General features: G+C 50.1%; 1 protein-coding gene across 1 annotated transcript in view; it reads right to left on the reverse strand.

Annotated features, from left to right (window-relative positions):
- The window catches only part of PLS3 (plastin 3), a 36,904-nt gene extending 33,760 nt beyond the window's left edge, over window positions 1–3,144 (reverse strand). The window contains exon 1 of the mRNA XM_062612796.1: window positions 3,121–3,144. The gene's annotated coding sequence lies outside the window, so the exon portion shown is untranslated. The remainder of the gene's footprint in view (window positions 1–3,120) is intronic.
- Window positions 3,145–17,007: the final 13,863 nt, after the last annotated feature.

Below are 17,007 nucleotides of genomic sequence, written 5' to 3' on the forward strand. Positions count from 1 at the left end.
AAAATGAACAAGTTATTCCCTTGAGACCATGAGCAAGAGGGACTGTGCTGTGGGGCGGCACTTTCCATTAAGGAATAGAGAATCTCAGGCGGACCTGGGATCCGTTCCTGAACTTTCACTGGAAAACAAGTGTCCAGATGTGCTGCACTGCCCAGGGCCAAGCCAAAGATGCTGCTGGCTTTGAGTACCGCTGGGATCTGCTCCAGTCCATCCCATTGGCAGGTCTCAGGCCTCAGCAGGGCACCAGCACTTTGCCATCATTTCTCCTACGTCTTTGGTGAGACAAAGAGGCCTCTGGGAGGAACTTGGAGCTGAAAAGATCTTTAATCCAGTTTTGCAGCTCCATCTGAACCACCAGGAAGTGCACCTTGCACCTATCGCATCCCAAAGAGAACACTTTCCTTTGGGGTGATGACAGCAGCATGAGGTGAAAGCTGATGAAGACAGAAGCACGCACAGAGCAGCTGCCCCAGGTAGGGCTGGCATCACGGCAGGCTGCCATCCAAAGGCCACCCTGTCCCTCCCCATACTCCTCCTCAGCATTCCAGGGCAGTCTGGGGTCAAACAGACATCAGCACTGGGAAGGAGGGGCAGAGCACAGTACCCCAGTCACATCACAGAGCTGGCCACTGGAGAAAGGGTGGCACTGGACTGGTAGGAGGGTTGCACAAGCACAAACATCCTATTCCATCTTCCACTTCAACTGCCAGGTCTATCCACCAGCCAAACTAGTCATAAGATTGGGTTTTGGTGTCTCCTAAAACTTCCCTTTTTCTGCACGTCAAAAGACCTCAGTGCAAAGAGCTACACTTCTATTAAACCGCAGTTTCTGCAAATGAATCTAAAGTTTAGTCTATGAGGATGCAGTCCACAGGGATGCTTTATACACCTCAGCTGTAAATGTGTCAAAACTGGATGTTGCCAGAAAACGGATCAGAACAGCATCGCTGTGCAGAGACCTTGGGCTATCGGTCACTTGTGTTTTGCTACTACAAAACACTGTTTTATTGAGTAGTGACTTCAGGTGGATCATCATCTACAGCATCTTCTCCAGGTGAGCAGGGGACTGCCTGAGCCATGTCCAGGTCTAGTTACTCAGAGAAGCTGTGGCTGCCCCATCCCTGGCAGTGCTCAAGGCCAGGTTGAACACAGGGGCTTGGAGCAAGCTGCTCCAGTGGAAGGGGTCCCTGCCCGTGGCTGGGGTTGGGACTGGAGGAGCTTTAAGGTCCCTTCAACACAAATCAGGCTGGGGTTCTATGGTTCACCCGTACACAGGAAAGGGTTATAGCACTGCTGTCACAGCCTGCTCCAACCAGCAAATAGACATTTAGCCAGCTGTTGACCCCTGTCCACACCAATCTGCCACAAACCACCCCTGCCGGGGGTGGTGGCTCCTCAGCCCCACGTAACTCATCTGCAGGTTACTTCCCACCATCAGGAAGTGGTTTGGTGCTGGGGAATCAAGGCAAAGCTGGTAGAGTCACAGACCAACAGTGGCAGCATCCCACACACCCAGCCCAGCCCAGGAGGACCTTTGGGGAGTCACTGGTATCTCACTGCAATGTCCTGCCAGATGCTGGAGGTAGAAGATTTCAGCAAGTGGCTCATCATGTTATGCAAGTGGGCCTAGAAATTCAGCTGTGCTGAACTAGTCCAGAATCACATCCCAAGGGACCTTGAAGCTTTTCCTGGTATTTAGCTCATGCCTGCATTTGTTGGCTTTCTCCTTTAACTGCTCTTTTTGCCTCAGACCCCAACAGAAATCTTCTGTAGGATTCCAGTCACTGGGATGTTCCAGGGGACTGGGATTCATTTCTGTTCAGAACAGTGGGGATATTGGGACTGTCTACTTTTATGGGGCTTTTTCTAACATTTTTTTTAACAGGTAGGGGAGGACAGGGACATAAAACAGGAAACGTGGAGAGGGGCTTGGGACAAGGGATGTAGGGACAGGCCAAGGGGAATGGCTTTAACCTGCCCAAGGGGAGACTGAGATGAGCTCTTAGGCAGAAGCTCTTCCCTGTGAGGGTGCTGAGGCGCTGGCACAGGGTGCCCAGAGAAGCTGTGGCTGCCCCATCCCTGGCAGTGTTCAAGGGCAGGTTGGCCACAGGGGCTTGGAGCAAGCTGCTCCAGTGGAAGGGGTCCCTGCCCGTGGCAGGGGTTGGAGCTGGAGGAGCTTTGAGGTCCTTTCAACACAAACCAGGCTGGGATGGATGTGCTGGGAAGCGAAGTTCAGGAGCTCCCTTTCCAGATGTGTACAGAGGTGATGTGGAGCTGGACCGCCACTCACGCACACACTGCAGCCATCATCCATAGCCTTTGGGTCCCCAGAGCTCAATCTTCCCCACGCGGCTCATTACACTGTTAATTCTAAGCTATCTTCCATTTTCCAGCCCATAAAAACCAGCTATTAGCAGCAAACTGATGTCTATGCTGTGAAACCGGTCTTGGCTCTGCCCGAAGGTTTCTTACACTCAAGTCTGTTGCTGCTGCAGAACTTAATGCTTTATGGATGAGTATTTAAAAAAATAAGCTAAAATAAAAGCCCAACACACAGAACTCATCCTACAAAATAAAACTGAAAGCCAAACACAAACGTCTACAGATCCTACATAAAGTCACGCCTCAGCAGGGCGTATTATTTGACAGATGGCCCAAAGCAACTTTGCAGCTCAGGTAGGAAGGGAAGATCTTAGCTGGGAGCAATAGCACCACTGTGCACAACGCAGTACACCAAAGAGGTCCAAATGGTGATCAGGAGCAGTAGGTACGAGTGTTACACGTGATAGACAAAAGAAAGCACAATACCTCACTATATGCCAAGTTGATATCAACCCAATGCACAAAGCTCTAATTGCTCAAGTCAATTATTGACCAGTCCTGGTTGTAAAGGCTCATGTGTACCGCAGGGTTTCGAGGCCATTAGTACAGACCTCTTTATATACACCTTCAGGGAGCAAAGGGACCAATTAAAACAACCCTATATAACCCACACAAAGGGTATATACCCCTTAGACAAGAGTGAGGCATGGAAGAAGGCATAAAAGGTCTTGCCATTAGCAAGGGTCTAACTAAAGCAGGCTGGATGCTGCTGTAACCATCCATCCAGGAGCTTCTTACCTGGGCAGGAACAACGTCAGTTCGAGCTTTCAACCAGTCTGCCTTTGCTTGAGCATTTGGTTTGTATAAAACAGTGGCAAGAGCCCAGCTGGAAATGAGATCAACAAGAACATTACAAAGGGGTGGGCAACAAGGGCAGGATCGCACTGGAACCTCCCATGCGCGTCCCCAAGGAAAGCTTAGTCCTGATCTCAGCCAAAGAGTGCAGAAAGGAGCAGGCTAAAGTTTAGGGCAGGCATTAAGGCCACCACTGAAAATATTTTTAGTGCAGTTTCCCCTTTCTCCCTCTGGAAAGGTGAATTCCACTGAAGTAAGGATTCAGAAACTTACTTATTACCCACTAAGAAACATGAGCACGTCTGCAAACGTATTTCCATTTGTTCCCTGTTGACCTCCTTCAAAGTGCTGCTGTCCCAAAACAGGTCTTAAAAGCAGGGGCCTGTGTTTGCCCACACAATAGCCGTCATAACTGTACCCAGGATAACTTCAGATACACCCATAACACACCATGGAGTCCCTAAAATAAAGTCCTCATCCGTTCTTGGAGGCAAATCATTTTGTGCAGAATTCAGGAAGAAAAAAGCTTAATTGCAATTGTTTTGGAACTCACTTCCTTTGTTTCTGTGGCCAGCTGGAGACAAGCCCCTTGTTTTATGCTGGGTCAAACGTTTAACTAGAGGATTTATATAGAGTATCTATATATATATGTGTGTGTGTATATCACCACAGCACTGCAGGTGCTCAGCAGTTATAGCTAAAAGCAAACACTGTTTAAACCCAAGGAAAACAGCATCAGGCTGGAGCATAAGCAGCTCATCAGTGTCCTGCTGCAGAGGCTCCGAGGCAGGAGAGCATCCAAGCCTGTCCCTCGGTTGAGACTCAGCAACCTGGAATCTCAAAACCACAGCCCTGCTCCAAACCCAAACAAGGCTCCAGAGCCCCTTCCCGGCTGATGAGCAGGAAGGAGCTGGAGACTGCGAGGCAGTGTAAACAAGGAGCTGGGATTTATGATCCTTCAGGCATTGTTCAGCAGCTGAAGCACTGCTTCCCAGAATACCAATGCCAGTTACAGGGATGGGGAGCTGGAGGTCCAGTTTCCACTCCATTGGCACTGGTCTGGACACAAGGGGAGCTCTGGTGCAGGGGTTCAGGGACATCAACTGCAAGAACATGTGGGACCTCAGCCACCATTCCTATCCGTCCCTGCAGGACACAGGCACAGGGAGCAAGTTCAGTGCCACTGCTTGTGACAGCAGAACAGGGCATTTCTACCTTGTAGCAATGGAGAGACACTGGGAGAAGCAGATCAGCAACTCCCCTCACTATAAGGGAGACACTGGCAGTGTTCAAGGCCAGGTTGGACACAGGGGCTTGGAGCAAGCTGCTCTAGTGGAAGGGGTCCCTGCCGTTGGCAGGGGTTGGGGCTGGAGGAGCTTTAAGGTCCTTTCCAACCCAAACCAGGCTGGGATCATGACACCTCCTGCAGAACACAGTGTCTTCCTGGACCACAGCCTCCTACTGGAAACCCCACACGAGCCAGCAGCACTTCTGGAGTTATTCAGCCTGTCTCATCTCTCTGAGTATCTGATTTTCTTCTTTATGGGTTTTTTTCCCCTAGATTGGTGTTTTTCAGGTTTTCCTTGTCATGACCTGAGCTGCAGTAGGGAGCAGCCCCCCGGTGCCTTGTTTAAATCCATTTATACCATTTGAAAGAGCAGCCCAGACAGCATTTTTTAAGGAAAATTCAGTTTCCTCGAGCAAAAACCCCGTCTGCAGTAAAGCCGTAAGTGCAGGAGTCAGATTTTCCACTGTAAGAATGTGAGATCTGAACAAATAGCCCCTTGACTTGCAGCTAAAGTAAAAACATGCAACCAAGTTAGACAAAGGCTGAAGGCTCTGTCCATAGGCATTGAGAGATACAAAATCCTTCTAGAGCCAGTTTCATCACTGTCTACAAAGGTTTTTACAAGGCAGGCAATATTTCACATCAAGTTTATGTTACAGCCTAGTCTGGGAGAACCAGAACAGGCCAAAGCAGACTCTATGAACTCCAAGGAGAAAAAGGCATTTCAGGGAGGTGTTTGATCACCAAGGTCACATAAAGCATTCCAGGCCTGCAGAGCACACGAGGATCAACAGTCATGGAACAGCAGCTCCCTGCCTCTTCCCATTGCACCCCCCTGCTCATTTATCCCAAGCCCTAAGGACCCATGGAGGCTTATGGCTAAGCTGGTGGCTTCAGTTCTAGGCAGCACCTCCCTCCCTCCCATCCAGCCAACTCTCTCCACTAGCAGGGATGGACCCGAGGGCTCTCTCAAGCCGCTGGACTACAGAGCCTGTGGTGCAGTTTTCAACTACTACAGGTCTTAAAAGCAGCATGGCTAAAGCTTTACTCGACGTCTACAACAACCACGCGGCTCAGTCAGGCACTTGGCTCTATACATCCCCGACACCGGGCGCTGCAGCCCTGCTGGATGCATGAGCAGCAAACACAGAGCCCCAGATCCACCGAGACGTGAATGTCCTGTGGGCAGCTTTCAGCCTGCCCTAAAGAAAGGCTATTTTTAATCCAAGCCTACGTAGGGTGGAGTTGTCTCCAACCAGGCCAAAAAGCCACTGTAAGCCACAAGCCCAGCGTCTGGCAACCTTTGCTTGCAGGCTGATGTCTGCTCTATTTTGGGGATGGGAAGAATTTAGAATAAAGAGAGATATAAATTAAAAACAAAAGAGGCTGTGAAAAGTGAATAGAGGGAAGGGCCAGACTTGCCCTGGGTATTTTGGTCTAAAGAACAGGGCTCTGAGAACACAAATCAGAATGACTTTATTTTCCATTTCCTACAGCTGTTTATAAAGTATCATTTATACCCTGCACCGACAAGAGCACAGCCCCAGTACATTGCACAAAGAGCCAACCTGCAGCTCCTTGCACAGCATGAAACCCCTGGGAGGATGACAGGAAAATGGTCACCAGCCACAGGCAGACCACCACAAGGTTTTCCATCTCAGACACCAGTCCAACAGCTGTTGGGACACTTGGCTGCTTTGTGATGTTGGGACTGCAAATGAAGGCAGAGCAGAGCCACCAAAGCGACCCGAGGATTGGCCAACAAGAGTTTTGCTTATTTAGGGTTTATGGCCACCAGCCCACTGAGAGCACAAATGTTCTGTATGCCCTCAGCCCCTAAATGAATCCAAGATCTCCTACCTCAACATCCCAGTGGGTTTTATTTGTTACAGGCACTGCCTCAACTCGGCATTTAAGCCAACTCAACACAGCCATTTACTTCACCCTTTTAGCCCCACCTTCCTTGCACTACATACACGGGTCATTTGTCTCAAAGAGGGTTATGTAGAGCTTCTCTCACCACCTTCAGACGCCCCTTTAACATCCATCCATCCATAAACTGTGAAACACTCACACAGGCATCAGCATCCCTGGAGCTCCTTCACCTGACCAGGGCTGGATTATTAACCCTGCTACAGAAGTCTTCAATCACTTCCTGGCAGAACAAGCACCGGGCTAAGTAGAGGACCAGCGATGATGAACCTGAAGCACAGCTGTCATTTCAGTTATGGACTTCATAGAGTCCCAGCCTGGTTTGGGGTGGAAGGGACCTTAAAGCTCCCCCAGTTCCAGCCCCCTGCCACAGGGAGGGACAGCTTCCACTACACCAAGTAGCTCAAAGCAACACGGTGGAGTTCAACCTGGATGTTATAAGCACAGCAGCAAGACTGGATGCTAAATGCCTCTTAATATATATGCTTGTGGGCAACATCACTTCTTCCTTCCTTGTTCCACCTGTAAGTGACAGCACCAACTACCTGCTCTCTCACTTCCATCACTAAGGGCTGTATGTGATGGGGAGAACGGTGAATAAGGCAGCAAACACTGTTTTCAGCTTTAAAAAGAAAAACCAAACCAAACCAAACAAGCTTACTTCAAGACAGGACAGATTAGGCCTCCTGCAGGGACACTACACCTTAGCTTCTTTTGAAGATCACACTAGTAGTCTCTCTTCCCAGCCCTGCAGCAGGACTCCCAGCAGCATCTGTGAGCTGTCACTCCTTTACAGGAACAAAAAACCTACTGAAGAGGCAGGAGAAACAGCTGTGAGCATTTCAGAGAAGGGAATGAGACAAGGAGACGGGTTAGGAGCATGTGGCCCATATGGATTGACATGAGCAATCGGCAGCAGTCCTAACCAGAGCTTCCCATTTCAGACACTTGTCCTGCTCCCCACATCCTCAGCTGCCTGTCAAACCAATCATCCTTTCATTCCCTCCGTACCAATTCCCAAATGTCAGCAGCACACAGCCTGGATCCCAGCCTGGTTTGTGTTGAAGGGACCTTAAAGCTCCTCCAGCTCCAACCCCTGCCACGGGCAGGGACACCTCCCACTGGAGCAGCTTGCTCCAAGCCCCTGTGTCCAACCTGGCCTTGAGCACTGCCAGGGATGGGGCAGCCACAGCTTCTCTGGGCACCCTGTGCCAGCGCCTCAGCACCCTCCCAGGGAAGAGCTTCTGCCTAAGAGCTCATCTCAGTCTCCCCTCGGGCAGGTTAAAGCCATTCCCCTTGGCCTGTCCCTCCATCCCTTGTCCCAAACCCCTCTCCAGCTTTCCTGCAGCCCCTTCAGGCACTGGAGCTGCTCTCAGGTCTCCCCTTCAGGAGCCTTCTCTTCTCCAGGCTGACCCAGCCCAGCTCTCTCAGCCCTTCCTCATGAAGGCAGGGTGCTCTTTGCATGACTGACAGATCACACAGGGAACACCAACACCTTGGAGAAGGAAATCTACACCTAATCTAGCCCCTCACTCAGGAAAGGAATCTGCAAGAACCAAGAGGCTCCTCACGGGCTTCAAGTGAATCTTGCAGCACAGAACATGATGGAGAGGTGTTACTGAAGTCTATACTTCAGAAAAACCTGACCTAGAGGCAGGAAGAATATCCAGGGCAGGAAACCTGAGCCAGGACAAACCTGATCCATCACCTACCCCTTCAGAACTGAAGAACACAAAGTAGGCAGCTGCTAAGGCTGAAGCTGTACTAAATGCCCAGACCACACTGGGGATACCTACTTCCAGCTCCCTGCTATTCAATAAATCCAAGAGAGATGGCACAGCCATGTGAGCACCCAAACCTGAGCTTGTGGAGCAGGGGACACAACAGGAGCACCTTCGCAGCCTGCAGTCACACAGCTGAAAGCAATGCAGCCACCAAGTCACTGCCAGCTGAGCTCCAGCATGGCATTAGCATCACCCCACCCAGAGCCCAGACCTTAGACCATCACCCAGCTGTCCTCAACCACGAGATCCCACCTTTTACTCTTCCCACCTCCTCATCTACCAGCAGCAAGAGTAGCAGGTACCTCCAGGCTGGAAAAGGACTGCAATGGTGCAAGCAGGGAAAGCTGGCTGCGTCAGAGCCAGAAGGGTCATAGGGGAAGCAGTCTTTACATGCACCCACCCCACAGCCAAGACCTACTCGCTACAACCACAGCCACTGCTGCTTGTGCAATAACCCAATTCCCAACAGGAATGCATGCGTAAAGACATCAACAGATGCCTATCAAAGGGTTTGGGGTCCAGGGACAGGAAAGAGCAAGGTGATATTGTGCCACCAAACACCTATTTAGTGCAACCTTGCATCACCCTCATTACAAGAGTTGGGCTCAGTTTTGCAATGTACCTGAAATGAAAAGCTACTCAGGAATGTTTTGCTCTGCATGTGCATCAAGGTTATTTGATGAAGTTGTACAGTTAAGTACCAACCATCACCTTTCACACAGATCTGGTGGTAGAAGCCTCTCAAATGATACCTGGCTTTTTTTGCTGTTGTTACCAACTTGCATTATTCCATGAGCTCAGTATCCCAGACCCTATACACAGGACACTTAATGCATTATAGCATTTAATTCACAGGTATCCACAGGTCAGTGAACAGTTAAAAACCATTCACACATCACACTGTGGCTACTCTCAGTGTGACAGGAAATTACTCGGCAGTAACTAATACATTAAAAATGAATTTCTGGTCTTGCCCCTCGCAGGTTGATGCTGATGAGCCCCGTGTTTGTACAGCTGAGGGGCGAGAAGCTGCTTTTAAATGCTGAAGTGCTGCTCTGACATAGGTGGGGGCACAAGTAATGATCAAAACACCAGCTTTAAACCATGTTTCTTTTGCTGCTTATTGCTACATTGGAGCACAGGATACAAACCGTGTTGCAGCCACTTAAATGCCACCCAAGGGACACCCTGCGAACGGCAGACACTGTAAACTGACATCTCTTGCGCTTCCTTCTCCACACCTGCTTTGTGGATGGGCCATGCCCCTGCACAGGGCTCACCTGCCTCCCAACACACAGCTCTAGAGCCACAGGGCACCACTGGAGCTATAGGAAACTCATGCTGTAATAATGCCAGATGGCCAGACACTGCTTTGCCATCGCTGCCACAGGCAGTTCACAGACAAGAAAATCAAGCCAACAGGCCTGTATGTGAGGTAGGACAGAGGATTCCGATCCACAGCACTCAGCACTACAGGAAGAGATGCAAAACGTTGTAACTTAAACCAAACAACCCACACGCTCTGCCTCTCTCCCTTTTGCCACCCATGATTTAATGCTACGTAAAATAGATTACCAAGAACACAGGGTGTACTTGAGCAACGTCACCAGACAAACTACCAGCACCTGAAATATCACCACCACGACAACCTCAAGTGCTAAATGAAGCTCTTGTAAGCAATCAAGTGTACTTACTATGATCACTACCATTTACTTTGATAAGGAAGTGGATTCAAATATCTCCATAGAAAGATGATGGGCACACACTCCTGAAGCTCGCTGCTGATCGTGAAGAAAAGCATCACACAGAAGCGCAGCTCCTGCAGTGATGCTCCCAGCAGCAGAGCACGTGCAGATTTACTACCCAAAAGACAGAGACAGCATGAAGTTTACTTATAAAGCTGTTCACAAGGCACTTGGATCACTCACATCGCTGGCAGCTGCTTAAATTAGATTACTGAATTACTGTCCCCAACACCCTTCTCACTCCACCTTTGAGCTGCACTCCCATCCGCTTCCTGCTCCTTCCACCCCTCCAAAGCCAGTGAAGTTGCTGCACTAGAGGCAAGCGAACAGAGGAAGGAGCTACCAGAAGATCCCGCCTGAATGGATTCAGCAGCAAACCCATTTCACAAGGCTGCAATTCCTTCACTCACCATCTTAATCTCACAACAATTGAAACCCGGAGCTGAGGAGTCGGTAAGGGAGCCGCAGGGGAAGGAGTTCCTCTGCACTTATCCCAGATGGGAGCATCCATCAGCCAAATACCTAATGAAGTCAAAGACCTACTGAAGTCATCCCTCCCCAGAGCCCTCCCCACTATGAAGACGCTAACCTAGCCAAAACCGGTAAAAAGGTTTCTGGAGTTCTGGGCGTTCTTTAATCTAGGGAGATGTTTGCCTACTTTATAGGAGGGGAAACTTGGTCACACCAGCTTTGATAAGAGAACAAAGACCCTGGTTAAGCATAATGCTTTATAGCTAGCACTGAATCACTGAGTTTAATAATCACATTATGATCTCTTAACCCAGACAAAGAATGAGTAATTCAGCTTTCCCAAGCAGAGAATTCCTGCAGAGGAGCTTGGTTACAACCAAGCAACATCCTCAAATTGTTCAAGTTTTGGCAAGATGGACGGGCTGTGATAACAGCCCTGGTTCAGAAAGGGCTCTCTTAGCAAATCATGTTAGAACACACTTCTTTTTGTTTGGAGTTCCAAAACAAACCAGCAGAGCTGGAATTTAAGCTCTCTGTGTCCACCACCCCCACCCCGAGCCAGCAAACACCCCCGGGGCAGAAATCAGCTGCACAATATTGCACCCAGGGGACTCCTGTCCCTAATCCCCCCCAGATCACTGCTCTCCACTGACAAACTCCCAGCAGCTCCCCTTTGCACCAGGTTTCTTTTCAAAGCAGATTGGATTTCCAGCCGCCGTTACGCACAGCACTACCACATGTTGATCCCTGCAACTATTCCCTCTTTATAGCCAGGTTCCAGCTGTTGTCTTTAAAGTTGCCCCGAGCAAGTCCCCCGGTATTAAGGAGTTTTTCTTCTCGGGTTACCAGGCTCACTGGAGAAGTCACAAGTGTTACTGGTGGAACAATAGCCCCAAGTTGTCATGCAAAAGCAATTTACCCGAGATACGTATTATCTTTTATAGTCTCTTCTGCAGACCGACTAAAAACAGGAAGCCCAGCTCTCGTGTGCATTCCACTGGGATTGTGTAACAGCACAAAGGCATTTGCTCGGAGCTATACCAACAGCTCTCCTCAACAGACATAAATGAGTTCAGGGGATGCCCTGCTCGGAGGTATGGATGCTATTACAGAGCAAACACGTGCAGCGCGGCCCAGGGAAGCATTAACCGGAGGCGAGATTCCCATCCGCGTGCCTCGCCGCTACTTCCACTTGGATAGAAACTTCCAACTGGAGCGCGGTGGTGCCTGCAGGGCTGGTGAGCATCGGGGTTTGTCACTAGCCGTTAGAACCCTCACAGCCCGCGCCGCCCAGCCTTCCCTATGCCGAGGAAACCCAAAGCTCCTGACAAACTCCCTGCTCTTCCCCTTCCCTTCGCAGGCTCCCAACAAGAAGCCATTGTTCGGGGGAGCGGGGTGACGCTTCCTCTCACAGTCCCAATTAGAGATGTGTAAAAATAAACCCACGCAGCTGTCCCGCCGCTCCTCTCCAGCCGGAGCGGGAGCCGGCTCCGATGTCCTCCCGTTTCCTGCTCTTTGGGAACGCCACCCCGCACAACACGCACACGTTGGCCGCGATCGCAGCGCTGCCCCCAGCCCCGCTCAGCAGCGCCCGCAGCTCGCTCCGCCTCGCACAAAGCCCCGAGCCTGGCACAGCCCGGGGCTCCGCGCCAGCCCCGCGCCCGCGCCAAGTTTTCGCGGGAAGGAGCCGGACAAGCGCCGTTCACCGCCGCGGGAGCGCGCCCCGCGGACACGTACCCCGCGTCCCGGCGGGCACCGCTCCGCGCCCGCCCCACCGCCCCTTTGTCCCGGGACACGCCGGGCACGGAGCGCAGCCGGGACCCCCCCACCCCGCACACTCACACTCACACACACACACACACACACAGACACACTCACACTCACACTCACACCCCACCGCCGGGATGCTCCGCTGGAGACCCCCGGCACTCACCGCGAGCAGCGCTGGAGCCGAACCGAGCCCAGCCGAGCCGAGCCCAGCCCCGCTGCCACAGCTCCGTGCGCCCCAGCCCCGCCTCTCCAAGCGGATTGGCCACGCTCCTGCCCATCCTGGCGTCCCCGCGCGGTGATTCGCCTAACGCTGAGCCAATCAGGGCGGGGCGGAGCTGAGCCGGGCCAGGGCGCGTCCCCGGCCCCGTTCCGCGTGTCCCGCTCCGCTCATCCCCGCCGTGCGTGCGGAGCTCCTGCCGGCGCGCACCGCTGCTCCTCCCGGGCATCCCGGAGCCCTGTGCCTGCAGGGAGCCCCTCTTGGGTTGGAAGGGACCTGAAAGCTGTTTCCTGCCACTGGAGCAGCTTGCTCCAAGCCCCTGTGTCCAACCTGCCCTTGAACACTGCCAGGGATGGGGCAGCCACAGCTTCTCTGGGCACCCTGTGCCAGCGCCTCAGCACCCTCACAGGGAAGAGCTTCTGCCTAAGAGCTCATCTCAGTCTCCCCTCGGGCAGGTTCAAGCCATTCCCCTTGGCCTGTCCCTCCATCCCTTGTCCCAAGCCCCTCTCCAGCTTTCCTGCAGCCCCTTCAGGCACTGGAGCTGCTCTCAGGTCTCCCCTTCAGGAGCCTTCTCTTCTCCAGGCTGACCCAGCCCAGCTCTCTCAGCCCATCCTGACAAGACTGCATCCTTTCTCCCATGCATGAGCAGCTCTGAGCTCCTCTTGCAACCTCCCCTTGAGCAACTCAGCTGCTGGCACTGAAGGTGCCCAAGGGAATCTGGTGCTGGACACTGGGCTGGAGCTCCACATGTTGGGTGCCTGGTCCCTTGCACCCTGTGCTCTGTGCCCCTGGGTAGGGAATGCTGCCATGGCCTTTCCCTGCCCATCCTCCGTTGTCAGATCTGGGAGAGGTGGCCTCATAACTGTCCTAATTTCTGCATTGCCACGCAGACATTCACACTGAAAATCGCTAGAAGGGCTCAGGAAACCAAGGGCCTTGGGGACGCTTTTGCGTAGAAGTGGTGGAGAACAGAAGTTAATTCAAAAGAGGCCTTGAACTGAGAAAGGAAATGCAAAAAGCTGCTGTGGGAAGAAGGAGGTGAACAGAGAGAAGGAGCCAGGAGGGCAGAGCTGCACTGCAGAGCCAGGAAAGGAGGAAGGTGTCCATGCTCCCACTGCTCATGAGGGTGACATATCAACCAGCACCAGGAGAAAACATGGGTTCAGGTGTTAATACCTTCTCCAGGTTTTGGGAGAAAAGCAAGTATGCATTCAGCCACATCAGCCCCTTTTCAGGTCAGAAGGATGAGCCGTTCCCGTGCCTGTGTGTGAGAACAGCACAAAGCAATCAGTTCAGACATACAGCAGGAACATCCACGCAAGGTGCCAACTCATGCATAAACTAATAGCACACGTCCCATTTCTTTGTGTTTAACTATTTTCCACCACTACCAGAGAAACTAAACTTGCCAAAAGGTGGCAGTTTATTAATAGAGAAGGTGCCCACCAATATTAGATCATTATTTCTCTTCTCTTTGAAACCAAGTAAGTGTAAGCCATATTTAACTAGAGCTGCCCACTGTAAGGAGTAGTTCTTTCTTGGTGGTGCCAGTGTTACAGGTGCACATTTGTGGATCTGAATTGCAGTCACACCCAGTGAGTGTTTGCATGAACTATTTACAGAAGCGCTGCCGGTCTGACCATTACAGAATAAAGCAAAACACGTTGCAGTGCCACAACTGTCAGGAAAACCCATTCTGCAGTTCATTTTCCAAAGGCACAAAGTGACAAGGTCTCACAGAGTGGTCCCCTGTGATGGAAGTGACACGGCTCACAGTGGGAGTTTCCTCATCCCATTAGCAGGAGCAGTTTCCTGATGAGAATTAGACTCTCTTCCCTTCGTCCTCTTATTCTTTTTATGCAGTTGGGTTTCTCATTGGATGCCAGAAGCTCTTACATATTCATCAGTTTATTAGACTAGCTCACAGGAGAGGGGAATACTCATTTGATAATGATTTAAAAGGTTGGTTCAATTTTACTCTTGATGGTGGTAGTCCCGTGTTCAGGTTAGGCTGGTGCCTCACACTGCATTACAAACACAACAGAACTGTGAATATCTCTGATTCTGGTTGCAAACTTTAGCAAAAGAACTCCAAAACTTAGGCTAATTTTTGGTCAGATTTTGCTACTATGCCCAAGTTAAAGATCTAAAGACATGAAATCATCTTTGTAGATCTCAACTCATCAGAAAATGCAGATGACACATTCCCATGCCCTGCTTTTGTCCAACCCAGTAGTATGAGACAGGCAACTCTTTGTTCTCCAAATGAGGGAGCCAAGTATTAAACATATTGAACATTTACCAGTTGCCTCTATTAGGATTTCCCCTTGTCCTCATGCACAAAGGGAGTTAAACGAGAGTAGACGAATGCCTCAATTCAGCTGCAACCAAGTCTCAGTACCCTGAGAGACTCATCGAACTCCTTTTATTACATACTCAATGTAATTACTATATCCTGAGTGAGACATCAAACTGTGCAGATTCATTTACACATAACTGGCAATTCTTCTTTGCAAAACCACACAACTGGAAGCTCTTAGGTGATCAGTTATAGTTAAAAACACTAACACAGATACCAGTTTCCCTTTCTCAGGAGAAACAAAGACAAGGCTCAGCAATTACTGCTTTGTGAGCAAACTTTTCCACAAGCACCTGAGAGCAGGCAGCTGGGTTCTTATCCACAGGTGATGGAGCTGAGGGAGGAAAGGTGGAATTTTGGCAGAGATCATGGGGAAAACCAGGGCTCTTACAGAAAGTCCCATGGTGAGTTCAAGCAGAACTGAAGCGCAGGGTGGATCAGGAATATCAGTGTTGGCCAATGTGTTCAGGGCATTTTGAAAGCCCTTTCAGAAAGCTTGCTGTTTAGAACATGACAAAAAGCACTATGTGCACAAAGGGACTTTCCACATAATGGCATTCATGAGCAGGGAGGTGAGGGCCAGACAGGTAACAGGTATTTCCAACCTGACTTACAACGTGAGTGGCTTTATTTAATATGACTTTTAAATCCACTTGTAGTGAAATACCTCTGTAGAAAATATGCACTTATAAGGCGCTGACTTCACCAGCTACCAGCATATAGGAACTTGGGAGGAAGGAAATAGGCCATACGTTTTGCAGATGAGTTTAAGCAGTGTTTCATTCATGCTCCTCTTCAGCAGAGTATGGTGGATTTACCACGAGGCAGAAAATGCCCTGGCTGCAGAGCCACGTTGGAAGGACTGTGGCCAGCAGGATTTCTGTGCTGGACATTTTTCACTGGAAGGATATGGATTTCCATAAACCAATGGAGTTTACTGTCATAACCATCACCAGACAGACGGAGAAACCCTGCCCTCGGTAGGACTTTGCTGCTGACTCCAGTAGGAGCTGGATTGTCCCTTCATAGCCTTTGTCACTGGCAGATTAATGAGTGTGACTCTGCCTAATGAGTTTTAATTATGTCTGTTTAAATGTAAACGTCTCATCTGCCAGCTCAGCCATACATTTCCTGTTGTATAAAAGTTACGTCTTTGCTCGTGGCTGGGTTATTGAATAATACATGGGTTTAGCATGTAATTATAGTAACTTACGTGTGAGAGTGTCTTACCTGAGGCAATGGTTGGACGAAATAAAGTTAGAGAGGGACTATGGGGATAAATAATCATAGAATCATAAAATGGTCGTGGTTGGAAGGGACCTTAAAGATCATCTACCTCCAATGCTTGTCTTCTCAGTGGCAAATGTAATTCATTTCTGATTGAGAGCCCCTAACAGCATTATTAAGAAGAAGAAAGCCCATTGTCTGTTAAAGAGGAGGTGGTGCCTTTTGGAAAGGTTATGCAAGAAGCAACGGGGCCTAAGAGATGCTGTGAAACCACATGGCATGTGCCTCAGCAAGGTATACCTGATATCCCCTGCCTAAGCTTGAGGAGCAAGATCATCGCACACCATCAGTGAGGGCCAGTGGCAATCAGGAGGAAGGGAGGCCATTAAAATCTTGTGTGTCTGACATAGGGTGTGCCAAGGAGACAGGGAAACTGCAGAGCAACCCAGGGAGTGGTGAGCACACGGGTTCACAAGTGGACTTCCGAGAAACGGGCTTGAAAGGAGTTGGTGTGAAGTTCTTCCATTGGAATTAGGTCATGTGTTCACAACTAGACTCCTGCTTTCTGCAAATACTTACCCACAGCATTAGCAGGATGTTAATGTCGAAAACACTTGTCATCAATCGAGGAGAACAACTCAGTGGCACTATGAATAGATTAATAAGCTGGAACCATATTTTTTTCCATTGCAAGAAAGCAGATGGAAATGTGCATCACATTTTGAACTACAGCAAATTGAATTTACCTCCTGCTAGAAACATTTACTCAAACAATGCTGGGCACTTCTGTACTTCAAACCAACTGTGGGGAAGTAAATATCAGTGAGTTTATCCATCAGGGTTGAGCCACACAAGGAATTCATGCTGAAAGCATGAAGGAGTGTGTGAGGCTCCTCACATGGATGTAGATGTCCCACCAAAGCCATTAGGCCGTAGGCAAGCTGCTGCCTCCTGCCTTTTCTCTCCTTGGCCCATGCAGCATAGGAGAGCTCTGCACTTCCAGCAGTGACAAGCCAGAATTATTCATGTTCTGTCTT

This window comes from Pezoporus occidentalis, unplaced genomic scaffold (assembly GCF_034315485.1).
Source record: "Pezoporus occidentalis ecotype Australia unplaced genomic scaffold, CSIRO_AGI_Poc_V1 ctg161, whole genome shotgun sequence".
Lineage (NCBI taxonomy): Eukaryota > Metazoa > Chordata > Aves > Psittaciformes > Psittacidae > Pezoporus > Pezoporus occidentalis.